A 26,400-nucleotide genomic window follows, 5' to 3' on the forward strand; every position below is an offset into this window, starting at 1 on the left:
GAAAAATATTTGAAAAACTTCTATTATCAAGGAATGGACATATGCCAGCTAAATCATATTGCATCTACAGGCTGGATTCCATAAATGGCAAATTACAGTGGATCAAGACAGGAAGATGCAATTACTTTGCTCCAAATACATAGCGTTGGGAAACTGTATAATATATGATCTTTATAAATCTAAATACAGCTTTCGGCTGCATCGATAGACCAACACTTAGGGCATTCTAGGGAAGCAAACCACATAACAAGCTTTTGAGAATCTTGGTAGAGTTGCACAGTGCCAATAAAGCGGGGATAAAATATGAGAAAACTGAGAATACACCAACGACTGTGAAACAAATAGCAAAGTAAGACATTGCTGCATACTAGCGCCGGCGAAATTAATCATCTATTTAAATGGTGTATAAATGGTGTAGGAAGAATTTCTAACCAACTTTAGTCTTGATGCCCTGAAATTGGACAAAGAACATATACCAATCCTGTTATTTGCAGATGATGCAGTTTGACTTGCACATACAGAAAATTCAATGCGTTGTCTACTAACTGGATTTGAGACTTTCTGTGGTAACAGGAAGCTTAACATCAAAGAAGAAAAAAATAAGTTCACTAATATCAAGCCAAAATCGAAGCTTATATCTACCTTTAAAATCTATGCCAAGCCACTTAAGAGTACAAAAATGTGACTATTTGGGTACACACATTGACGTAAAACTTAATTGGGACGATCAACTAGCAAAAAGCAAAAGAATCTTGAGCCAAGAGACTGGTGCAGTAACAAGATTCTCGAACAAATGTGGCAATCAATTGATGGGTCAGCCATTACTGCTTATAAAACTAAAGTACTTGCAGCAAACTCATGGTGCAGAAATATGGGGGTATAAAAAGCGAATACTCTGCATAAGAGAAAAAAAAGAGAGAAACTGATTATACAGCGCCAGTAACACTTAGGCTCAGGAACCCCAATGACAGTGTTAAGATTAGAAATGGCCATAAATAAAATAGGGGATTATACGGCCCTTCGACCTATCCTGTATTGGCAGGGGTGTGGAATTTTTTTAATAATCTACATGGCCAAGGGACAAAATGCCACTGAGATCTACATGTCCTGTAAAATCCACTTGTCCCACCTACTCCATAAATCAATTAGAGGGCTGACAGAGAAACAACTGTCAATGTTTATTGGAAAATATGTACTTTTCCCACTGCTCGCCATATACGCAGGGTGATATCACAGTCCTCTTTATGCGAGGGCAGAATTCATGGTGGATGAATTTGCTCCAGGAACCAGCAGCCTTTCCTATAATATTTAGACCAGGAACCTGCAACCCCACCTTTAAACTAGGTTCAAGAACCAATACGCTCTCGGTCTTACACTGGGCTCAGAAAACAGCACTTGCGTGATCAGCTTAGAAAACGGCACCCCCAGGCCCTTAAACTCCTAAGCTGAGGATATGCACGAGTGCCTCCCTAATTTTGTCCCACGAGCCACAGCCCTCTAGAGCACACCCAGGAGTTTTCAGCCACTTCTAGAGCACGCACAGGAGTCTCCAGTATATCGACAAGGCCCAGGAGTCTCCAACCCTGCAACAAAGTTGAGCCTTTGCTCCCTAAACCAGACACAGAAGCCAGCATCAGCACCCAACCTCCCTCCCAAACCAGGCCACAAGTCAGTACCCCATTCACACCCAAATAACTACAAGCCACCGTACCTACAGTCAACCAAGACCAATGAGCCAGTTTCGCCAGCCCTCTAAAACAGGTTGATCTGCCATTGTTATTACTCCTCTAAAACACAAGGTCAAGAAGCAAGCTACCCCCGAAACATGGCCCAGGAGCAAGAATCCGCTCTAAACTTGTCACAGAGGGAGCGATGAGCATAAATAATTTACAGCAGGGCAGTCTGCACAGTGCACAGGTCCACAGATGAGAAAGCAGGCAAGCATACTGGACAGAGAACTCAGTTGATCACAGAAAAGAGCTGAAGTCCACTACTCCAGCGCACAGGTGGCTGGAGCCGAAAAGATAACTTCTGCAGGAGGGAAAAGCAGCCAAGAGCATAAACTGCCTACTTGCACACAGTCTGAAGAATATACACATTACAACCTTGATGGGAATTAGTTCTCAATCTAGCGACTTTGGAAGGATTAAAAGCATAAACCACACATCAACTCCCCCTTATTTGTATGTGTTGTCCCTCTTGACATCACTGTAATTCCACATTAAAAAAAGCTGAAAATTTTCAAGACTCCAACAGCATTCCCCAAACGCAGAATTCACCCTTTATGGTGGAACCCTTCTCTCTGCACCCATCTGGATCAGAGGGATCAATAGGACAGACACAGAGTAGAACGCGGGACTCTTGTGACCCTGCACTAAGGTGAATGTGATGTGTACAGAGAGGCAAGGGGGAGGGGACCATTTCCCTGAGCCCTAGAGAGGGGTAGTATATGAGGTGTGTACAGAGAGTAGGGAAGACCTACCATCTCCACCCACAATACAGGGGCATTAAGGGGCCCATCCAGCTGAATCAGGGATACACAGGTTAGAGAAAGACACACAAAGACTGTACATCACTGAGGGTCTAATCATTTTAAGCATGATTAAATTATGTACTGGGAAGACCAGATCCAACAAGCCCTTGCACGAATTGCAGAAGAGGAGAGGCAGACTGGGAAGCATCTTTCAAAAAGCGAGTAATTCTGCCGTGGGACGTTTAAAGAAGTTAGTGCTAGGGAAGGCCCCTGTTATGGCTGGGTTTATAGCACAGTCTTTGAAACTGAGGGAGGTAACTGGCACCAGAAACGGGTTTTAGGTAGGGGCTGGAGTTGGTTCTTTGGTTAGGGCTGGTAAAAGGGAACAGTCGTTAAACGGGGGAGAGGCCAATCCCCAGAGGATAAAGGGAGATCGCAAGACTGGGGTGCGAGTGGGGGTCATGGAAGGCGGGTCGGTGCCAAGTGAAGATGTTCTGTGAAAGGAGGTGCGGCCTATGCCCCCACTGCCACAGCCTCATGACATACTGGAGGTTTAGGTTGATCCTAGCACTGGTGGTGTATCTGCTCCACAGCTGCATCCCTGGAAGTCCCTTAACTGCAGCCTCTTCTCTCTGCTCAGTGGCAGTGCCTGAGCGGCTGCCTCGGTGTCTCTGTCTCTCTCCTGTCCCACGCTGCTGGCTCCTCTTCTGGTGGCTGCCCCTTTCTCCCTTCCCGGCGTCTGGCCCTCCCAGAGCCCATCCTGACAGGGAGGCACACTTATCTCCGTTACCGGCTGCTCTCTGCCGAGCTAGTCTGGTCTGTAATTCCCTGAGCTTGCCTCTCTGTGCACCCTGTTCTGACCCTCTGATAGTTTCTTCCGGGTCTTCCCTCTGAGCAGCCTGCCCACTGCTCCGATCATAGCTTCTGTGAGCCTGTCTCTGCCCCCGTGGCGAGCCTCTTTCTCCCCCGCAGACCGGCTTTTCCCCTAGAGACACAGGTAGACAGCCTCTTCTCCCTGACTCCCTCCCACCATGATATGTACACATAGCTGCCAAGGTTTCAGATTGCTATGTGTGACATTTCCATAATTTCAGAGTAATTATGAGTAACATTTCACAGACTATGAGTGGCCCTTTCTCACGAAAAAAATCCAGCAGATAAGATGAGGGAAACAAATATCTGAAATTACACTCATTTGAGCAACGTGATTGTGTCAGCAAAAATAAATTTTCATAGCATTGCAGTCAGTGCAACAGTAGATGTTGACTTACACACTCTTCCTGCATGGGGCAATGTAGGTCTGAGACTAGCCTGATTCACCATAGCACAGTAAGTAACTGTATGTGTTATAATCTGACACTGTACAACCAGCACTCTATGCCCTATCGCGCTCTGCCAAAAAGGAATTTGCTAATTAACACACACACACAACCACCGCATCCCCCTCACATCACCCCCCCCCCTCCCTCCCCCCCCCCCCACGCGCTGAGGCTGAATAAACTGAAGCACTATATTTAGGGCTTAAAAATAAATATTTGAATATTTCTACCAGGTAACTGTGTGTAGTGCTGACCGGTCCGGATTAGCTGGTCCAACTGAACAAAGCAACAGTGCTGATTATTAAAAGAAAAGTCCAGGGCAGGCACGTGTGTGAGAGAGGGATGGCGGAGAAGGCAGCCCGGCAGGGTGAAGCTGCAGCATAAGTGAGTCTGGAGGGCTCACAGGCGCTTTCCAAATTAATGTAATTTGAGCAACCTGCTGAACTCAAGAACCATAGTTTGCTGGGAACTGTATACTAGGTGTTTGGACCGTTCGTTCCATGCTTCGCTTCCCTCCCCCACAGCAACTTTACTTGATTGATGATCCTGTTGCAACAGGAAAAAAACAACGTTTTTACAGAAACAGAACCCTTCAGATAGAGCAGTGCAACAGCAGTTTCTGTTAAAGACACCTTGCAAAACGACATTAGCAAGCGGCCTCGAAGATAAACACCAGACAGCTTCTGTCCTCTAGGCAGCCTCAGGCCTGGTCCTCCTCTCTCGGGGGCCTGTCTCTGAGACCCCTACCCAGCTACTGTCTTTTAGTGCTCTGGGGGCTTGTGTCTGCTGCCTCCCAGGCCCCTCTCACGGGCCCGGACTATGTCTCCAGCCCCGCTCCCCTCTTGGGGCCCTGTGCCCGTCCATCTGCTCCTGCACACACTGCCCGCTACCTGCCAGCAGCCGCAGAGACAGTGCAGTTCTCTGTCCAACTCTGTGTCAGCCCCGCAGCTCGACTTCTGGGGCAGCGGCATCGTGCTTCCAGATCACAGAGCCAGGGAGCTGGAGGCCAGAGACCCGTCTTTAGTGATTTAATGTCTTCTTGTCTATGGGACAAAATAGACATTAAATCTTCTTGTCCATTATAAAAATCTACATGGTTCGGGCGTCGGGCGATATGATTCCCCCAACTAACTTAGATCAATCCTGCCCTCGCCATGTACAGGATCACACTATGGGACCTTGGAAGGAGCAAAAACTGCTAAACCTTAACCTGGTTCAGGGATGTAACCAACATGCTCACTGCAAAAACTGTGGAGTACTTCTGAACCAACCCTGAGCTAATGATAAAAGCAGCACCTCAGACAATGAAAAAGCAATTATGGGCTTTTACAATAATGAGTGAAGAAGCCAAAGAGAGGGACTCTCTGTTCAAACTACCTAAATATAAAACCAGAGCGCTGTTTTGAGCTGTGCCAGGACTTGCTATTTCCTGATGAGAAAATAGCCCTCTACCTCAAATTTAGAGTTGGAACCCTCCATGTACTTCCTGATACCAAAACATGGTCCAAGTCTCCTTTTAATACTTCAGACCAATGCAGTTGCTCAACGGGCAGCTATGAACGGTCACCCATTTGATATTTCTATGTGAAAAATCATTTAGTGTCTGGAATATTACTTTTTTTTTTTTTAAACACCACAAGTCCATCCTGTAGCAGAACACTAATTGCACGCCATTAAACGACAAACAGTTAATGTTCTGCTACAGCATGGACTTGAAGGGTATTTTTATGGCTGTAACATCATACATCTATGCAGCTTACAAAATAACAGGAGATGTCAAGAAAGGCTGCTCTGAGGGCCTGCCCCAGGACAGAGTGAATTGTCATCTACATCTGTATGCTGCCTATTCTGGCAATAAGTTGCATGATCCAGATACCTTACTCGAATTACTCGCCCATACAGACTGGTGGAAGGCACATTCTACTAACTGTATCAACATTACAGTGGATTTATCAAAGGACACTTCAACCAGACACACTACAGATAGACTCTAAGTTGATATGGGGAGGGTTAGGAAAGGTCTACCACTCACTAAGATCAGACAACTCTTTCACGTTCTGCTGCATGCCGCGTAACAGTATATGCACTGTCTGCGTCGTTACACAATGTTTCACGATCTCATTTTCCTAATTTTTCTTTGCCCTTTTTATTTATTTCTTCATTACATAAAAGCATTTGCACCTTTCCGAGTAGTGACTTAAGAGATTAAATGATTCGTTTAGCTATGTCCAAGTCCTCTTTTTATTTTTATTTAGGATAGTATTTTTAAGGGTAGCAAATACGCATTTGTCCTCTTAAATTTAGAATTTGTATAACGCCTTCTAATGAACAATGCCTATGCCTAAAAGGAAGGCATAGAAGGAACAGACAAGGGCACAAATGGGGATAGGAAAACACAGAACAGGAAGAGAGGAACCGGGCCAGTAAACAGAGCTAAGGGGCCAACTCAGTTGAGCTCTCGGCGGGAAACAGCAAATGCATTAGCAAAATAAAAAGCAGCTGTTGGAATAACGGAGTACTTCAAAAAGCACGACAAGCATATGTGCCCCTCTGGAGTCTCCAGAAAGCCAGAAATGTTGTTTGTTAGACCTGGCATTTCTTGGCATGATTACCCCTGACTTGTTGCCTCTACCTCCTCTATTTTTGATGCTGCGATGGATTTCGTTTTGCTGGCTTAGATGCTTTGGGCACTTTGCCACTGCTGATCAGTGTCAAAGTACAAGTGCTCCCTGTGTGAAGTATAATGATAATTGGTTGTCCATGATTGAAATGTTACTAGTAAAGTCCCTAGTAAAGTGCACTATGTGTGCCAGGGCTGGTAATGCAAATGCTACTAGTGGACCTGCAGCACTAATTGTGCCACCCACACCAGTAGCCTTAAAGAGAGAGCTCAGGCCTGCCACTGCAGTGCCTGTGCGCAGTTTGCTAAACTGCCATGTTGTCCTGACAAGTGCACCCACTTGCCAGGCCTTACCCTTCCTTTTTTATGCACATCAGACACCCCTATGGTAGGTTCAATGTACCCCCCTGGGCAGGGTGCAGTGCATGTGAAAGTTAGGACATGTACTGTGTGCTGACATTGAAATAATCTCCATTTCGTTTTCACTGTTGAAAGGCCATCTTGTCCATAGGACAGAATGGGGGGCTATGTAATATATGTCCAGCCTATCTTCCCAAAGGCTTAAGATGGAGAGGCGAAGTTTAGTATGTCTAAACTCACAATTTAATAACACAGCACTGTGTGATTAGAAACCACTCTTTTAGAAGTGGCTGGGTTTTGTGTTTTAACATTTCTGTGCATCTCTGCCTGGTTGTGGATTGACTGTCTGGATTTGAATGTGTCAGGCTCTGGGGAATGTCCTGACTCAGGGGAGGTGGTGAGACAGCAACAGGCTGACCTGCATCTGGAGTGTAGGGGGAGAGGATTAGCCCCTGGAGTTGAAGAGGCCTGGGCTGCCGCCATAAAACAATGGCTCCATCTTTGCTGAGTGATTGAGGATCCAGACCCCCACTATCAAAGGAAGAAGGTTTCACAGGCAGGGAGACACAGAACTGGTTTGGACAGGGGTCAGTGCCTCCCTGAACGCAAAGACGTCAAAGACATTTTGGGGTATAACTATGAGAACTGAAACCCCTGGACTTGGGATTGCTCATAACTGAAAAGGATTGAAACTACTTTGTGGTCAAGAGGAACCTCTGCCAAAGAAGAACCAGCTGAAGATACTGAAGGAAAGGACTGACCCTTGCTCTATGTTCTAGGGCAGGCCTACAGTTTGCTGATTTAACCAAGGAGAGGCTATAGGGACTTTGCTGTGTGCAGTGTCCCCCTGCTTGAAAGGACTTTGCTGTGTCCTGTGTCCTGAAGTAATTGAACCCCAAGGGCCTGAGGAGAGCTGGCTCCCAGTTGTGGAAACTCAGGAACACAAAAGTTTCCAGGAGAGTCTCAGCGACGCAGTGTGCTTGTTGCAGCCTGAGACCCTCGTAAGAATTTCCCTGTGATAGTGTGCACCCGGAACCCAAGTATGTCTCAGCGACGCTGTGTGCGTGTGTTTTTTGCAGCCTGAGACCCTTGTAAGAATTGCCCTGTGGTCGTGGGCACCAGGAGTCCAAGTGAGTCTCAGCGACGCTGTGTGCGTGTGCTTCATGCAGCCGGAGACGTTTGTGAGGATCGTCCTGTGCTCGTGTGCACCCAGAATCCAAGTGAGTCTAAGCGATGCTGTGTGCGTGTGCTTGGTGCAGCCTGAGACCTTATGTTATGTTATGTTATGTTAAAATGCGTTTATATAGCGCACGGCTACTCTAAAAGAGTGTCCCGGCGCTTTCCACAATCAGCTACAGCGTAGAACATAACATGAAGAACAGATCCCAGAAGCAGGAAAAAGAAAAACCACCTAAACAGAAAGATTAAAAAGCCAAGTCTTCAAATTCCTTCTGAATTGAAGCAAATTGGGAGTGCTGCGAAGTACCAATGGAAGCGAGTTCCACAGCTGGGAGGCCTTGAGGCTGAAAGAACGCCCCCCCCGTGCGGGCCTTCCTCACCCGTGGGACCACAACAGTAAAAAGGGATTCAGAGCGCAGAGAGCGGGCAGGACGATAAAAAGCCAATCTCTTCTGCAGATATCCCGCGCCTGAGCCAAACAGGGCTTTGTGCACCAGCGTCAGGGATTTAAACATAATCCGCTTCCGGATCGGCAGCCAATGCAGCGTCTGCAGCAGCCCAGAAGCCCGTGTTCGTCTATGCAGACCAAAAATCGCACGGGCTGCGGAGTTCTGTGCCACCTGCAAGCGCTGGACCAGATAGTCCGGTAGGCCTAGAAAGAGGGCATTGGCATAATCTAGCCTAGATCCAATTAGCGCCTGCACCGTAATCCGTCTGTGCTCCACAGATAGTAAAGGAAGAAACTTGCGGAGCATTTTCAGAATGCCGAAACAGGTGCCGGACAGGCCGAGAACATGCGCTCTCAAAGAGAGCTTGTTGTCAAGCCTAACACCGAGGTTCTTGGCAACCAGGGAGGATTGTGCCGGAGGACACATAGCGGCCGGCCACCACTGCCCCCATTCGGGATCGATAGCACAGCCGAAAAATAAAACCTCCGACTTGCTGGAGTTGGCCTTCAGGCTATTACGCTGGAACCAGCCGAAGACCATGTCCAGACAGTCCCGAATTCTCTCCCCATCAAATGGCTGATCTTTGCCACATGTGAAGAGGAGTTGCGTGTCGTCGGCGTAGGACACGATCTGGGCTCCGTAAGCCTCCACCGCAGCCGCCAGAGGGGACATAAAGATGTTGAACAATGTCGGGCTCAACACAGATCCCTGTGGAACCCCGACTCCCAGTGGCGGCATCTCGGCGGAGCTCTGGGACACCCAGACCGTCTGGCGGCGGCCTTCCAGAAAAGATGTAAACCATCTGAACACCGTCCCCCTTAGGCCGATGTCATAAAGCCTGGCGAGAAGCGCCTCATGGGGGACGGTGTCGAAGGCCGCCGACAGGTCCAACATGACTAACATGGCCTTGCCACCCACATCCAAGGTCTCCCTGATGATCTCCGAGACCTCCACCAACGCTGTTTCCGTACTGAAATTCGGACGGAAACCGGATTGGGATGGATGGAGCAAATTGTTGGATTCAAGAAAGCTCGACAAGACGCCATGGACATGTTTCTCCGTGATCTTAGCCAGAGCCGGGAGAAGTGAAATTGGCCTGTAATTGGCCAAAACCTCGGCATCAAGACCAGGCTTTTTCAGGAGGGGGATCACCATCGCCCTTTTCCAGGTGCGTGGGACAATCCCCTCCCTCAAGGAAGCGTTGAGGATCGGGTTGACCAAAGGATCCACCACTGCCGCCATCCCCGCCAAAAATTTGCCGGGGCAGGGGTCCAGTGGTGAGCCAGATTTAAGGCTGACCAACAGAGTCCGGGACATGTCACTGGAGACAGGTGGAAAGTCAGCCAGTACTGCCGTGGACACGGGCGATGTTCCGAGTCCTGCCCCAGGGCCACAACCATCCTCCATCAAGCTCTCCGAGAAGGAGGCCTGAATTGCCTTAATCTTGTTGGTGAAGAAAGTGGCCAGATCACACGCCCACGCATCAGGTGATACAGGCGGGGGTGAATAAGAGGTAGGGGACGTGAACTCCTTCACTATCGTGAAGATCTCCTTGCAGGAGTTCGCCGACGCCTCAATCCTCCTGGCTAAGTAGTCCCGCTTGGCGCCAAGAATATCTCGGTGATAGGCCTTCACCGCTGACCTGTAGGCGAGTTTAGCCTCCCCATCATATTGAAGGCGCCAGGCCCGCTCAGCAACCTTACATTGGCTGCGAGCCACACGCAGCGCCTCGGTGAACCATGGCGCAGATTGCCGTATCGCGGTGGACCGGGGGGTTACCTTTGGGGCAAGAGCATCCAACCTCTCAGTCAACCATCGCTGTAGGGCCTCAGTGTCTCTTTCCGGGTCCCCCGAGAGAGAACACGGATGTTCCGTAAGCGCCTGCTCCAACATAGCAGGCGTCACTCTGTGCAGAGCTCTCGAGGCCGCTCTGGGCACCGCGGGGGCACAGATGCCAGACCGCCCGTTTTCCAACACGGAAAACCCAATCAGCCAGTGATCCGACCAGAGCACCGGTCGTGTAACGATGTCAACAATTGGGACCGAAGAGAACACTTGGTCGAGGGTGTGGCCTTTCTCGTGTGTAGGCCCTAGCACAAACGGTGCCAGGCCAAGCGGAGATGTAATATCTAAGAGTTTGATCCCATCCAGATCATCCGAAACATCGAGATGAAAGTTAAAATCGCCTGCCAGCAGGCAATGCTGTGCAGACAGCGCCAGCTCCGAGATGGCTGTCTGTAGGTCCTCCCAAAAGGAGCCCACCGGGCCGGGAGGCCTATAGACCAGCAGTCCCTTAAGCGCTTGACCAGGAGACAGTCTAAGCATAAAGCCAAGTGATTCAGAGCCCTCGATGGAATTCACGGGAAGAACTGAGCAGGAAATGTTCTTCCTCACCACCACAGCGACTCCTCCCCCCCTACCCTTAGCTCTGTCTTGGCGAAAAATATTATAGGTTGGAGGGATCGCAGTAAAGATATCTGGATTCGACGCCTCTCCCAACCAGGTTTCGGTCAGGAGCAGGCATAACGGATTCTCCCTGACAAGAAGATCGTGAATGTGCAGGGCATGCCTAGCTACCGATCTAGTGTTAAGCAGCAAGCAGCGATGTTTCATGTGAGCCTCGGGTGTCCTAAGGACGCTGCACTGTGCCCCCGTGGGCGACCAGCCGCATGCCGGGCAATGACGTTTCCCCTTGTGTCGACCAGGGAATACAGAGCGACACAAGCTAGATGTAGTGCGCATGGCGTGAAGAGTCGCCGAGGGATAGTGGATCATCCTTACCCCCACCTGACCCAAATCCTCCGCCGCCCCGCCGCCTCCGGGGCGCAGACGGGCAGGACTCCGGCACGACTCAGGCACGACTCAGGCACGACTCAGGCACGACTCAGGCACGACTCAGGCACGACTCAGGCACAGAGAAGGCGTCCCGCTGCGCGTAGGGAGCGACTTTAAATAGACTCTCCAGTGAGCCCTTGGCGCGCGAGTCCGCTCAAAGATGGCGGCCGCCGCCGAATCCCAATCACAATCACAGTCCCCAAACCAAGATGGCGCCCGAAATGGAAGCCCGGGACCCGGACCCACCAAAGTGGTGGTGCTTTTAAGGCACAGAGATGCGCTTTTTAAATGCAGTGAGGGGAGGGGGCGCAGGCTGGAGGCAGCCAAGCATAAAAACAGGGGTAAGTTAAACAAAGGCAATAAACCAAATAGAAAACGGAGGGAAGTTAAAATTGCACAGCGCTAGTCCAGCGCGCTCGCAGCAGTGTGGTAGGTGTTAGAGCCTTAGTGAGGATTGCCCTGTGATCGTGTACACCCGGAACTCAAGAGAGCTTCAGCAATGCTGGGTCCGTGTGCTTTATGCAGCCTGAGATTTTTGTGAAGATTGCCCTGTGACCGTGCACACCTGGAGCTCAAGTGAGTCCCAGCGCTGCTATGCGCGTGTGCCCTGTTGCAGCCGGAGATCTTCGTCTTTGCCAGTGGCCCGGATCGGCATCCCCAGAGGATCTGAGCTGTCGGTTCCGAGCCTGTCTGTGCCAAGGAGGGATCTCCAACCATCTCCATGGGGGGAGGCGAGTTCCACTGCCAACGAAGCTGCATCGGAGGCCCAAGTTGCGAGGAGAGCGAGGTTGCGCCCCCAGGTAACGCTCAGGGAGCGTGCGCGTGTCGCACCTGGGGCGCGGTACGGGCTTGGAGAGGAACGCTCTTGGCCTTTCCCATTCTTGCTGGGCGAGCCTCCGTTCAAGCTCATATTGAGGCCCGTACTTGCCAAGGAGTGGCAGTACTAAGGCCGGAGTGTGGAGCTACACTTTGTTTACACCATACCCGTCTTGTGGGCATATTGAGGCATTACGGAGTATCTTATTTTGGCATAATGAAATACCTGATTGTTGCATTACATCATTTTGGTATTACGAATTGCCTGATTGTTGCATTGCATTATTTCTGCATAACAAACTACCTGATGGATGCATTCCGAATTGCATTATTTTGGTATTACGAACTGCTAATTGTTGCGTAACGAACTGCATTGTTTTGACATTACAAAGTACCTGATTCTTGCTTTACGAACTGCATAGCATTGCATTAGAACTGCATTGGATCATAGAGAATTGCTCATTAATACTACAAGGGCTGGCTGGCCTAATTACAGGCCAGGTGAAATATTACAGATACGCACATGCTGGATTTTTATTGTGTGGTCTCATCTTATTTTTTTTATATATAAACGTATACTTGTTTTTATGAAACTCGTGTAGAGGCCATTTTTGATGTGATCATTGGATTGCTGAGAGTGCGGTTGCAAATACTTTACACGTTTGCCTTGGAGATAAGCCTGGCTGCTCGTGCCAAGCTATCGAGGGGGTGAGTAGGGATTGAGATGGTGTCCTTCCTTTCCCTGACTTAGAAGCAAGGGTCCCTGTTTGGCCTAAGGTACCTACCTCAGCCAACCAGAGAAGCCCAGGTCTAACAGTGTTGCATTCACCACCGCAAGCACAATCGCCAGCAGACCAAGTTAAGGGGGATGGCAACCTGTGTTAAAAAAGAAGGATGTGCTCAAGCCCAAAACTGCGGGACATTAAGCCGAATGGGGGGGCGAGACAGGCAGAGCAAGACATGAGCAAGAGTTGCAGGTCCCCCACAATCTAGCAACATGCAGGGAACAAGCCATTGTGCAGTTCTAGCACAAATACGGACATGAAACAGAGGTGGGTAAGACATTGGGGGCCAAGACTCAATCAAATGGCCTCCGTACGAGTGAGGCTTCCCAAAGCCCGGATTGCATTGCAGCCAAATAACTGGTTCACAAGTGCCAAGCTACACAGAGCTATCCAACTGTCTACAAAGATCTCCAGTGTATTTACCATTTGAATTGCCCTATGGGCATGACAACTTGCTAAGATCCATTAACGCATCATTGACAGCGGCAATTGCTTTGACATGGCAGTCACAAAAATTTGAAATGCAGATGGAGATCCTACAAGAAATTATACTCACTATGGCGGACATGGCAAAGAATATTGATAACATTGACAAAACCAATAAAAGGATGTGGTCAACAATACTACCTATGCCCGGACATCTTGGACAAATTATCCATGTTACCATCCATCTTCACTACGCTGGTCACCAAATTGAAAGCCATAAACAATACATGCTTTGGTTTGCAGCAAACTGGGGCAATCGAAGGGGGGTTACATAAGATGGAACCTTGGCCATCACTAATGGACACACATCAAAAGCTTCAAAGACTGAGACGGCGTTGGATCAAAACTAGGAACTCTGGTCTAGCATCAAACTAAAAGAACAGCCTAAGCATATAATGCACCTCCGGCAAGTGCAGAGGAGGGGACCTTCCCTTCCACAACTACACTGTTAAACCAGAGAACAAAGAAAAAGCTTTAAGAAACGTCAGAAACAAACAAAAACACAGCTAATGAAAATAGACGTCTTGAAAGAACGAAACGAAGGAGCAAGAAAAACTCAATTGATGACTGCCAGTGCTTCAACAAAACCCTTAAATCCAATATTCCAAATCGGATTCCAACATTCGGGACAGTTTAAGGGGGTTAACGAAACCACATGACTACAAATAAGCCTACATATGTGCAGGTCATTCAGCGTTCGCCCCCTGAAAGCACCAAATCAATCATTAGTATGAACACACAGCCTTACACAGGTAGGCCGGGCAGCGTGCAGTACAACTGCAAGAAGAAGAGTTAAATCATTCAAAGCAGGCACGCTCTCATTCACACAGATGATTCCAAGACATGGGTGCATCACATGGAATGCAACCAGCCATTATACACCCAATGATGCCTAGTCCAAGCAGGGATACAGTCTACACAAGGGGACGTTAGCACCGGGGTGGGGCGAGCACCTTCGGCTACGCCAGAGGCTTTGTTGGCGGAGTTCCCGCCGGTCTCCTCTGATGCTTCCCTCTCACTTCTGGCTAGTCTCAAGTCTGGGTCACCATTAGATCCCTGCCCTGCCAAATTTTTGGCCAGGATGGCGCTGTTGATGAACCCCTTGGTGAATCCTCTCCTGAATTCATCTTTGAGAGAGGGGAGGCTCCCTTTGCCCTGGAAAAGGGCGATGGTGATCCCCCTCCTTAAAAAGCTAGGACTGGATACCGGGGTTCTGGCTAATTATCGGCCAATTTCTCTTCTTCCGGCCCTTGCGAAGCTTACAGAGAAGCACGTGCACGGCGTACTCTCGGGCTTCCTCGAATCAAATGATCTACTGCATCCCTCGCAATCCGGCTTTCGGCCTAACCTGAGCACGGAGACGGCACTTCTTGAGGTGTCTGAGGTCATCCGCGAGACACTGGATGCAGGTGGGAAGGCTGTGCTTGTCATGCTGGACTTGTCGGCGGCCTTCGACACCGTCCCCCACGAGGCTTTACTCACCAGACTCTATGACATCGGTCTGAGGGGGACGGTGTTCAAATGGTTTACATCGTTTCTGGAGGACCGTCGACAAACGGTCTGGGCCTCTTCAAGCTCCGCTGAGATGCCGCCACTGGGAGTCGGAGTTCCACAGGGTTCTGTGTTGAGCCCGACTCTTTTTAACATCTTTATGACCCCTTTGGCGGCTCTTGTGGAGGCTTCGGGGGCCCAGATCGTGTCCTATGCGGATGACACGCAGCTTCTCTTCACCTGCAAGAAAGATCAGCCATTTGATGGGGAGAGCATCTGGGGATGTCTGAAGAAGGTCTTTGACTGGTTTCAGCAGAATGGTCTCAAGGCCAACTCCAGTAAATCGGAGGTTCTGCTTTTTGGTTGTGCTTCGGAACCGGAATGGTGGGAGTGGTGGCCAGCGGACATATGTCCCCCCGCCCAGTCATCTGTGACTGCCAAAAATCTGGGAGTCAAGGTTGATAATAACCTTACGTTCCGATCGCACATTCTTGGTCTGACGGGCACCTGTTTTGGCATCCTTAAGATGCTCCGGAAGTTCCTACCCCTGCTTAAAGTGGAGCATAGAAAGATCACTGTCCAAGCTCTAATAGGATCTAGACTGGACTATGCTAACGCTCTTTATTTAGGACTTCCGGACTATCTGGTCCAAAGGTTGCAAGTGGCGCAGAACTCTGCGGCTCGCGCCATTTTCGGCCTTCACAGGCGGGCAAGAACATCTGGGGTGCTACAGTCTCTTCATTGGCTCCCCATCCGAAAGCGGATAATGTTTAAAACCTTGACGCTGGTGCATAAGGCACTCTCTGGTTCCGGAGCAAAGTATCTGCAGCGGAGACTGGCCCTCTATCGTCCGGCCCGCTCTTTGCGGTCGGAATCTTTGTTCATGGCCGTGGTTACCCGGGTGAGGAAGGCTCGCACTGGGGGTCGTTCCTTCAGCCTTAAGGCTTCCCAGCTGTGGAACTCCCTGCCCCTTGCTCTACGCAGTATTCCCAGTCTGATCCTGTTCAGGAAAAGCCTGAAGACCTGGCTTTTTAACCTTTAGGTTGTTTTCTTTTCTTTTTCATGTTTTCCTCGCTGTTTACTGTTATGTTTTTTAACTGCTGAGTTGCCCTCATAAAGCGCCGGGACACTTGTTGAGTAGCCGTGCGCTATATAAATAAAAGTTTAACATAACATAACATAACATAACATAACATGAAGAAAGGTGCTGAAAAGGAGCAAAGAAAACGAGAAGGAGCCCAGCAGAACAACAAGGTGGGATGTATTACGGGAGAAGTTATGGGGCCCTCTACACGTGCCACACGCGATAGGTCGGAAAAAGACAGGCCTGCACCAGACCTAAGGGTCATGGAACGAGCAATAATAGAAACAATCCCACAACATAAGCGCCCCAGGTCTCCAGCAGGGCTCGTCGGAGACTTGTCCAGATGGCCAAAGCCCCAATCCCCAACCAGGGGATCACCTCCACCCATATTCAACAGCCAGCCACAATATATTAGAAGGAGGTGGTCCTCAGAAAATGATATCCACCCCGCAGTACATATCCAGAGGCAATGCAGACACTCAACAGATCAAACATACTAAAACTTGTGCAGCATATCCCCTCATTGTCATTCATCAAAGCGAAGATATAATAAGGGCATAGTTTGACTCCATAGGCTTAGACAAATCGAGAGAATAGATAATAACATGGCAAGACGCCAGCACATCAAAAAAGGTGGTTAATGAGAAAAAACAGTTCTTGGAATGTGGGATCTTAGTACAGACTATGGAGAGAGAAAACTATCCACACATTCTAAGTCAACTTTCCAAATAGTTGAAATTAAGGTACCCTGAATGGAACAAGGAGGGCCAAAAACAATCTAACTTATATTAATCACAGCATCCAGTATCTGCTAAAAGGATGCCAAAGAGTCATCACCACCCAGAGCCTCACTCAAGACTATACAACTGCCTCCACTAACTGGGGCTGGATCCCCACCAGCCTAACCCAAGGGAATCCAAGATGCTTCTAGCACAATGCATACCAAGGTCAGGAGTGCGAAAAACACTTCCAACATAGTGACCTGGAATGTGACGGGAATCACTAAGATTCTAGAGCGAGGACATACTAAAATTTTTGGGTAAAGTAGACATCTGTCTTCAAGAAACATTGTTGCTAACATACACATTGATTTCCGGGTACGCTGAATATCACAAGCCTGCCAAAAAGATCCATTTACTTGGGAGACTCCTGGGAGGAGAATCAATATATGTTAAGCACTCAGAAGGACTGTCCTTCCTGGAAATAAATAGCATATCGAAAATGCTTCAAGCAGGCATTATAAAAGTTCTCAGAGGCTCCAAAGAATCAGTCAACACTAATCATTAATGTTTACTTTAATGTCCATGGAACCAACACGCTAGAAAAACTAGAAATCCTGATCGGGCATCCAGAAACATTAGCAGCCACTCACATGGACACGGGAATGATCCTGCTGGGGGATTTCAATATGCACCACCTGGAAGAAGACGAAACAAGCACCAGGGCACGTGGCGCAACAACTCTGAGATTTAATACCTTTCTGCAGACCTATAATCTGGAATCAGCACAGAGTACAGCAAAAAAGTACACCAAACCACAATTGACTTCGTCTTCCTGAGTCATGGTCTAAGTAAAGCCAATGTGATCCAACAGGCAGAGAGCAACCGTGCCACCCTACTTGAAGCAGATGACCGTATCAGCCATACCAACCAGCGAACAACTACCCACACAGGAAAGAACAAAAAGTTGAAGAACACTTTAAACTCCTTGTCTACAGGGAAGTTTGAGAAATGGATGAAAAAATTGGATGATTGGGATTCAGAGCAGCAGAAGTATGAAATCATTAAGGGCTGGCCGAGTCTGGTACTGGAGCTGTTTATGCTCCTAAAAAAGGAACAGCCCAGACAAAATCAAAAGGGCAAGGAATCACAGGATGGGATTGGTGGCAGAGAGGGACAAAAAAAAGCCTGCATTAATTAAGGTTGACACGGAGGGCAAGCAACAAACCAAAAATCGTCATTTCAAAGGACCAGCTAACTATTGCGGTAAAGAAGCACAAGCAACTAGTATGGGGGCACAGGAGAAAAAGACATGAGACTGAGTGGATCAAAATGTTGACGTAACTGCAGCCAATAAACACCAAACAATTCTGGCAGTATGTCAACACCTTATGCCACAGGATGGGCAAAAGGGGAAACTCGGTACCAGCAGAAACACGGATTATACACGTTACGTCCCTTTATACCCAACCCCAAGACAAACCTTCCTTATACAATTTATTATCCACATATAAGGCAGAGGAAGTAGAGGCAGCAATACTAGCAGTACCTATGGTTCTTCCAGCACTGAACGATCAGGAGGTCAACATGGTCCTGAAATAATCAGAAAGGGCAGTGACCTGGCCCAAACGGGCCATTATTCAGAGAAGCAGTTCTAGAACTCAGTGGTTGGTTGCCCCGCTGAACGCCGAATGCAGACTACGCGAAGATTTCCCAGATTCATGGAAGGACTTCCTCCTGCAGCCCATTTTTAACAAGGGCGAAAATATTGACCCCAAAAACTACAGGTGAAGAGCGTTGCTGAACTTTGAGGGGAAAGCCTCTGCCAGTACATTTTAGCAAGAGCTAGCTAGCTAACTGGGCCTCCACTGAGGGCTTGCAACCCTTTTACCAAACAGGATTCCAAGCGGGAGGATCAACAGTGGACAACATTGTCGCCCTGTCTTATCTAGTTCACCAAGCCGTCACTCTTAACACGTCACCCGTTTTTCTTTGTTTCATTGAGTACTTTGCCACCTTTGAACTTAGCGTGGAGACACTCCATTGGAGTAACCAGACGCTCTAATAAGCTGTATAATATATAATATATAGTCCGAAACATCTGCAGAAATAAGAGAGGTGGAACATTTGTTCCAAATTATTGTGGGTCATCATGTCACTTTATATCAGGGTGTGGGTCACGTTCTCAGGGGATACAGAAACAGCAAAAATGACCACTAACTGAGGGTTAAAACAGGGGGGCGTGCTTTCCCCAATCTTATTTAAAATATAAACATCTGATATAGACCCGGTATTATTCCTCGCCAACCTACCGACACAGAGGACTGGAGACAGGAAAATTCACCTCATGTAATATACAGAGGACCTCGTCCTTGTAGATCAAAGGAAAGTAGGGCTACAGAAGGCGCTGAACACTTATTCACGGCCAATGCAAGCAAAACTAAAATTTAGATTTTTGGGCGCCACCCGAACAAAAGGGTTATGAAATGGAAGCGGGGATCACAGAGGTTAGATTGTGTACAAAACTGCAACTATCTTGGGGTTTGGCAGAGTGAAACTGGAAAAACAAACCTGCAGCTACAAAAGATGAAGATTAAAGGAAAGATGGTCACACACACCCTCTGCAAACTAAATAATACTATTGACAGTCCAACGACCGGGGCTATTAGAAGGGTGCTCAGGGCAAAAAACGTTTGCCCTTGGTAAACTACTCACAACAGGTATGCTGGCTGCTGAACTTGATAAGATCCAAGGCACAAGAAAGTGTTTCAACTGGGCACCAGATATTACCAACTACATAGCTATCTAATCGGCAATAGAAAAGCAACTGCACCTCTGCTCACGTGAAATGGACACTAAAGCACTACAAGCAAGGGATCTATATGTTTACCTAAAGACACCCCCCCCCCCCAAAAAAAATATGCAAATCACATCTTTCCCAAGCATTGGGAAAATGTGGTTCAATTCACATAATATTGGCAAGACTCGTGCCACTTCAAATTAAGGACCTGAAACTGGTCTGGAAATCAATTAATATAGTAAATGTTGCAGACTGATTGACAACAGGTGGGAAGCTCTGCCTCATACACTATTTTGTTGTCCGGCACTGAATTTCGCCTAGAAGAAACCCAGTAATAGCAGAAAACTTTACATGTAGCGCTATTGTACTTTTACTAGACTATGAAACTTAACAGAGGTCTTAGTTTTATACATTGATATAAAGGACTAGAACATTCATTGGTAGGATTTGTGTATGCACTTATCCAGGTTTCTACTCCCAAACCATCCTCCAAGAACAAGACTTGACTGTTCAACCTGACCAACCCCTGAAAGTCAAAGCCTAAAATCATACTTGGAAATTAAGTAAACTCCCGGTACCACCTAGATACTGTGGTTCAGAGACAAAAGTCATTATTTCTCCAAATGATTGTCCAGCTCCCCATGTTGCATAGGCCGTGGACCAAAAGCCTGATATCAAGGATTCAAAAAATACTGTATTGAAATACTTGAGAATCCAGACTTTTTCAAGAAAATCAAGAATTTACAATTAATCCTTGCTACGACAGCCCATCATTGCAGATGCTATTTTGAATAGTATTATTATGAACCTGACTTAATTTAGTGTTTCATATGGCGATACTTCTGCCATTCCCAAGTGTTACAATGAGACATGTCACATGTTATGGTACTCGACTAACCACTGAGGAACAGAAGGAATAGTCAACAGTATTGAAAATGTGACCTGCAGTCTGCTGCAATGCCAGTGGCAAGTGTTTAACTTATAGGCATTTGCGCATAAGGAAAAAGCCTTCATGACATAACACTGTCTGGTGGGCCCATCTCCAACCCAGAAGGTCCTAGAACATATGTCCTTGATTTTCCACACATTAACTGCTCTGCCTTTCATGTGTAGAAATAAATACTCTCTGCTCTTTAAAACTAATAGCTCTGAGTGGGTATTGACCTTATTGGGTGTGATTACTCAAGTTTTAAAGTGTATCCAACCTCTAAACCCACTACTGCAGCCTCATTAATTTGGGAGTAACTTGTCTTGGCGGTTTGAGTGCAAAAGTACCTCCAGTCGTTGAACAATGATAGATGACATTACTCACACCCAACATTACCATATGACCAAGATAAAGAATTATCCAATACACATGAATAGAAACATAATCTCGAATGATGACAATTTCTGCCATGCATTACACATGGTGGGCTGTGCCGTTGCAATTTTAGCAGAGAGTGTTACCGTCCGACTGGAGAGTAATCAGTCTGTCGGTCAGGTAAGGATAAACAGCTGAGCTTACACAAGCTGAATAGAATGTGCATTAAATAAACCTAAATCTCTTCATAATTTAAAACGGTGAACCACACGGTCTGAGGAAAATCCAGAAGCAGGCTTGGGAGTGATGGTTTACTTTGCAGCCTTTGGACCAGATTAAATAATTTGATGCTTGCTGAAGGGACGCTCCAGGCTGTCAAACCACAGGGGGAGGGGCATTTCACCACTGCTGCTGTCAGAATCAGAGAAGGAGGGCCTGCACGCTTCTGGCGCCAAGCAAGGTGTGGAAGCATGGGACTGTCACCGAGCGTGCTGTAGCAAGAGGCATCCCGGTGAGACTCTCTTCGTTATCTAACCCTGCGGATGCCCTGTTCCGGGCTCTTTCAGTCTACACTCACCGCACACGGCTCCCCGGAGGACAACAAGCACTCGCTCACACCGCTTGTCTTGGCCAGAAACAGCACACTGACACTCTCAGACAGCTCCTTTGCACTTCCGCTTCCGGTTAGTGCCGGCGAGGCAGGACGTAATAGAGAACGGCATGAATCCAGCGGCCATCTTGGTGTAACAATGCTCCCGATAAACTTTAACTGGGCGACTGAAAATAAACCAGAGTTACATGAACACATTATTCTGACCTAACTCTTAATATATATTTGTTATTTATTTCACGAGTACACCATTTTAGATACTTCGGTTTCTCGTAACAAAACAAATATTATTTTAATAATTTTAAAAAATCGATATTACTGCAACATGTAAAATATGTCAGTATTTGCGCAAGTTTCTTGAATAGCCTTTCAGACACGGCAGATTGATTCTTTATGAGAGCGAAGAATGCGTTCCAAAGCTAAACTTCCGGTACGTCTCCCTACGGAACCCTAAGTCTACCCACCCACTTCCTTTGTATTGTGTTTCCGACCCGCAGTTCCCTCGTCGCCGGAGTTCTACGCTTACCGGCTCTTTAGCTGAAGCTGGGGACGCTGCCTGACCGGCCCCCTCCTTCCCTGCAGTCGCCATGGGTAAATCGGAGAAGCCCCGGGCGCGCATGTCCCCCTTCTCCTTCTTCGTGCAGGCCTGCAGGGCGGAGATCCGCAGGAGACACCCGGAGGCGCGGGTGAGCGTGGCCGTGCTCTCCCGGGCGTGCAGCGAGCGGTGGCGAAGCACCACAACCCGGCAGAGGGCGATGTTCGAGCACCTGGCCCAGGGCGATAAGGAGCGCTGGGAGCGGGAACGAGGGGGTGCGGTGCCCGCCCGTGTGCGGCCCCGCAAGGACCCCCTCGCCCCCAAGAAGCCGCTTACCGCCTTCTTCCTCTTTGCCTCCTCGTACCGGCCTAAGCTCAGGGCAGAGTGTCCCGGCTTGTCCGTCCCTGAGCAGGCCAAGAAGCTGGGCCAGAAGTGGTCCGAGCAAAGTCCCGAGGCGCGGCGGCCGTTCGAGCTCAAAGCCGCCGTCCTGAAGGAGAAATACGAGGCCGAGGTAGCGGCCTACCAGAACGGGGTCCTGGGCCAAGGGGAGTCGCTTAAAAAGGGCAGCCCCGAGGAGGGTGACAAGAGTGAGGAGTTGGGTGTCCAGGACTTTAAAGGGCTTCATGAGAGTCCACAGAAGGACGAGGTAGACACAAATAATAGTGGTGGGGCTGACGAAGCACGCGGGACGGAGGGACCCCACACCAAACGTCCTCATGCAAAGCGTGGGAACGTGAAGCGCGACCTTGAGACGCACCACAGTGTGGGACCCATGTGCGAGGTGACAGACAAGGTCCAGGTGGATGCTTGCCGCTCTGGGTCCACGGATATGGAGAAGCTCTCAACAGAAGCCCACTGCAGCGAAGAGGGAGAGGCGCGCAAATATCAGGAGGTGATACCCACTATACAGGAGATTCAAGAACTCGGCGATGAGCTAGTCGACCACAGTGTGATGGGAAATGTTAAAGGGCTAGCAACGAAAAGAAAGCCTGAGGAGGAAGAAGATTGGGGAGAGGATGATGAAGAGATGGAGGAAGACACACTTGTTGAGGATGGGACTTGAGTCTAGGAACGCCGCAGTTCTTTCTCATGGTCATGTATGTCATGTTTTAGCGGTGGTAGGTATACTGAATACACTGCTCACCTTGAAGTGATCCAAGGAGAAAAATGTACCCATTTACTCTTAGTACTAGCATCTGTTATATCTGCATGAAAGGGATCAGTGGTGTGATGTCGCCGTTGTTTACGTCTTTGTTGAACCCTCAAACGTTTTTTACTCCTTTTTTATAATAAAAGTTTGATTGAATACAGTTTATTTCATTTTCTTCATAGTAATACATTGCAACTGCTTAACTCCTACTTCCTATCAAAGGCAGTAAAGAGTGATTATTATATAAAGCGCGTACTGCCTCTAGTGAGGCGTCGAGCGCTTTATGGCGAGTAGCACCCCACTCTGGAACCCAAAATGATTGCAGATCTTACATTTAAGGCTCGTCTTCACAAAGAGGTAGTTGTGAAGAGTAACAGACTCAATGGCACCTCGTTTTGGTATCATAGTTTGGTTTGGAAGCTAGGTCAGTCAGAGGAATAGAATGGGATCATTAAAACCATATTAACATCCGGGCTAGGGTGAGGCAGAAATGACGTAAGCAGTTCAAACACTATCACAGGTGCTACCAGGAAACGTCCTGCTGGGTTTTATCAATATGTTTGTAAAGTCCAGACTTGTGATTAGGAACTACTTTACTGTGTAAGTTTGGTAGGTGTTAAGACCATGTTACTAACCTCTTCCCAGTATTGTGGTACTCATAGGCAGAACTAGGAAAACAATCTGTTAAATCTTCTCTCAGAAATACAAGGCGAATGGACTAAGTTTAGAGGAACCTGTCCAACTGGGGTGGGTGATTCAGGTGATGATAGCAGGAGGGAAGAAGCCTCTGTGAATATACTAGTCTGTTACATTTAATTTGAAGGCAGGCATGTTAGATTGGTGCCTATGATACGGGCAGAGCGAGGCACAGGGGTCACTCTGTCTCTGAGTCTTCTGATTGAATAACATGAGGGCGAAGTATAGCATCAGCTTTTGTAAATTAAATAGAACAAGAATTTGCATGTTTCAAACGTTAAACAATGTAGTTTAAATCTTATTCCTTGTGCCAATGAAAATAACTAAAACTACACTGAACCAGGACATAGTTTGCAAATATGGGAAACCGTAGCTAAATTAACTATTTTACATACCATGTGCTGCTTTAAATCATGCCGGCTTAGGCCCCAAAATCCACTCGCAATAGCGAGTGAGATTTTATCAGGTCGAACTATTTATTTTTTAGCTTTTAAAGTGCTGGTGAGTTAACTTAAGCTGAAAGGAACAGGTGTTCTGTTCATTCAGAAAGTGAATGAGCAATAAAGACGCCTTTATCTTGTTTTTGTCTCAATACATTTGCCGACTGTTCAAGGACAGTGGTCAAATGTCAGTTTGTCCTTACTAATTGTTGCTTATCTGTTCTCGGAAATTGTGTTGAATTTTCTTTCTCTTATTATAGATAGTGCTTTTTGTCAAGTGAGTTATCTGACAATAATTGTGAAACAAAAGGCTGTCAAATGTCAGGGTTTTTTTCTAACACATTTAAACAGTTTGTAAATAAATGTACAAGTATTTCAAAATATATCTGCAATTATGAATAACTTTTTTTGTAATTCAGAAGTGTGATGCAAACAAATACTTACATAGGGGCAAAACAAATAAGAACACTTTACTTGGTGATGTGCAAATGACAAATATTTGCAGAAACTCAATTTCCAGACATTGTACTGTATAGTTTTAAAACCACACGTCAGTGGGATATTTTGTGGGCATTTCAATATAAAATCGGCTGATTGCAACTGACAATGTGCTGCTACTTTATGCTTTAGTTATGTATTTATTAAAAGTGACCGTTTTTAAACATGATTTGAGAGGCATTCCTGCCCCCAAGCGGATGACAATCCGGTTAATAAACTGAGGCAAGTCAGTGGTCATGTGTATCTTATATATGACTAGATTTGTATTTATATATGTAGCAAATGTTTAGTTTATTAAATCAAACGAGTTTTTTTGTACCGCAGACATGCTGAACTAGTGTATTTGAAGGTGCTCTCATATGTGGTAAAGAGGAAAATGGCGACTCAGTGAATTAAAATACTTGCCCATGACCAGATAATTTGAAACCAGTTTATGGGTCAAGAGCATTATGATTCGGTCGAGTAGATTGTTTAACCCTTTCCATGCCTTGGATGTAATGGTTATGTCCAAGGCTGTGGTGCTCCGATGCCAAGGACGGAACAGTTACAGCCAAGGCCCACTATTTAGAAATTCCTCTGCTGCGTACAGCAGAGGGATTTCCCTTTTTTGCCCTTCAGGTTCGAGAGCTGAGGAAGAGCTTCCCCACCTGCCTACGGCATTATTTTCCCTCAGTGTAGTGACTCGTGCGGACGTCGCTACACTGAGAGTAAAATTAGCTGATCAGCTCATTCCACTTTCACTGCCTATGTGCTCCTTGGGGCTATCTTAGCCCCCTAGCATGGGAGAGGTATCATTGGAAAGGGGAGAATCTCCCCTTTCCAATGGTACCCTTCCCTAGTGTATTTTTATAATAGGGAGGTGGGGCTGCCCATGCTAAAGAGGCAGTCTTTCTGCCCCTCCAGGGAGGTGGATAGGGGTAAATACCCCATATCTGACCCCCGGAGAGGCAGACAGCCCACTAGACACCAGTTTATTTTTTCCTATCTAAAAGAGGGGTGGGGGCTGCCTATAATGGACATGCTAATGTCCCCCCCCCCCCCCCCCACCACCACCACCAAAACAAGTCTTCCTGACACCCCCACCACCTGGGGGTGGGGGTTATTGGCTCCAATCTGCAAACCAGGGAGGTGGGGGCAGAAAGACCACTAATTTGGGATTTCGTTTTTATTATAAAAGGGATGGGGGCTGCCCACAATGGGCAAGGCCATGCCTCCACACACAATTATAACAAGCATTGGCATAGCCAATAGGTCTCGCCTTTCGGTCCTTATAAGTGTTTATGCAGTACAATATCCTTGGTGCAACAACATCAACTGTTGCATGGCTAAACACTTATAAGGTCTCAAAGCCGAGCTACAAGAACTTTTGTCAATAACAGGGTCTCGTAAGCGAAACGCATCCGCTAGTATGTCTTAGCAAATGCTTTTGCAGGCATGACAAACTGACAGACAGAAAAGGGGCGTGGGGAAAGCAGAAGTCGAAAGTGCAAGTAGGAGATTGACAAATGAGGTGAAGCCTCAGAGGTGAGGAAGACCCAGGAGGTGATTTAAGAGAGGAAATGTGTGAGAGAGGAAGTAAAGAATGGAAGCGTGAGAGAAGAGAAGGACACAAGTAGAGGAATTAGCAGCAGAAGAGAGGAGGAAAAGGAGGAAAGTAGTGCGTATGGAGGCGGAGACTGGACAAGAAAGAGGGGAGAAGAATAGAATATGGAGGAGAATAAGAAGAGATTAGGTGAAGGCAGGTCTGAAGGG

General features: G+C 47.5%; 1 protein-coding gene and 1 pseudogene across 3 annotated transcripts in view; one reads left to right on the forward strand and one right to left on the reverse strand.

Moving 5' to 3' along the window:
* The window catches only part of RAE1 (ribonucleic acid export 1), a 134,467-nt gene extending 113,056 nt beyond the window's left edge, over positions 1–21,411 (reverse strand). Inside the window, exon 1 of one of the 2 annotated variants that reach the window (XM_078651974.1) lies at positions 21,297–21,411. The gene's annotated coding sequence lies outside the window, so the exon portion shown is untranslated. The remainder of the gene's footprint in view (positions 1–21,296) is intronic. The other variant, XM_078651975.1, reaches the window with a different exon arrangement.
* A 399-nt stretch (positions 21,412–21,810) lies between these two features.
* On the forward strand, positions 21,811–24,883 carry LOC144768376 (high mobility group protein B2 pseudogene; annotated as a pseudogene). Its single transcript, XR_013598534.1, has one exon. The product of XR_013598534.1 is annotated as a high mobility group protein B2 pseudogene (transcript).
* The last annotated feature ends 1,517 nt before the right edge of the window (positions 24,884–26,400 follow it).

This window comes from Lissotriton helveticus, chromosome 7, assembly GCF_964261635.1.
Source record: "Lissotriton helveticus chromosome 7, aLisHel1.1, whole genome shotgun sequence".
Lineage (NCBI taxonomy): Eukaryota > Metazoa > Chordata > Amphibia > Caudata > Salamandridae > Lissotriton > Lissotriton helveticus.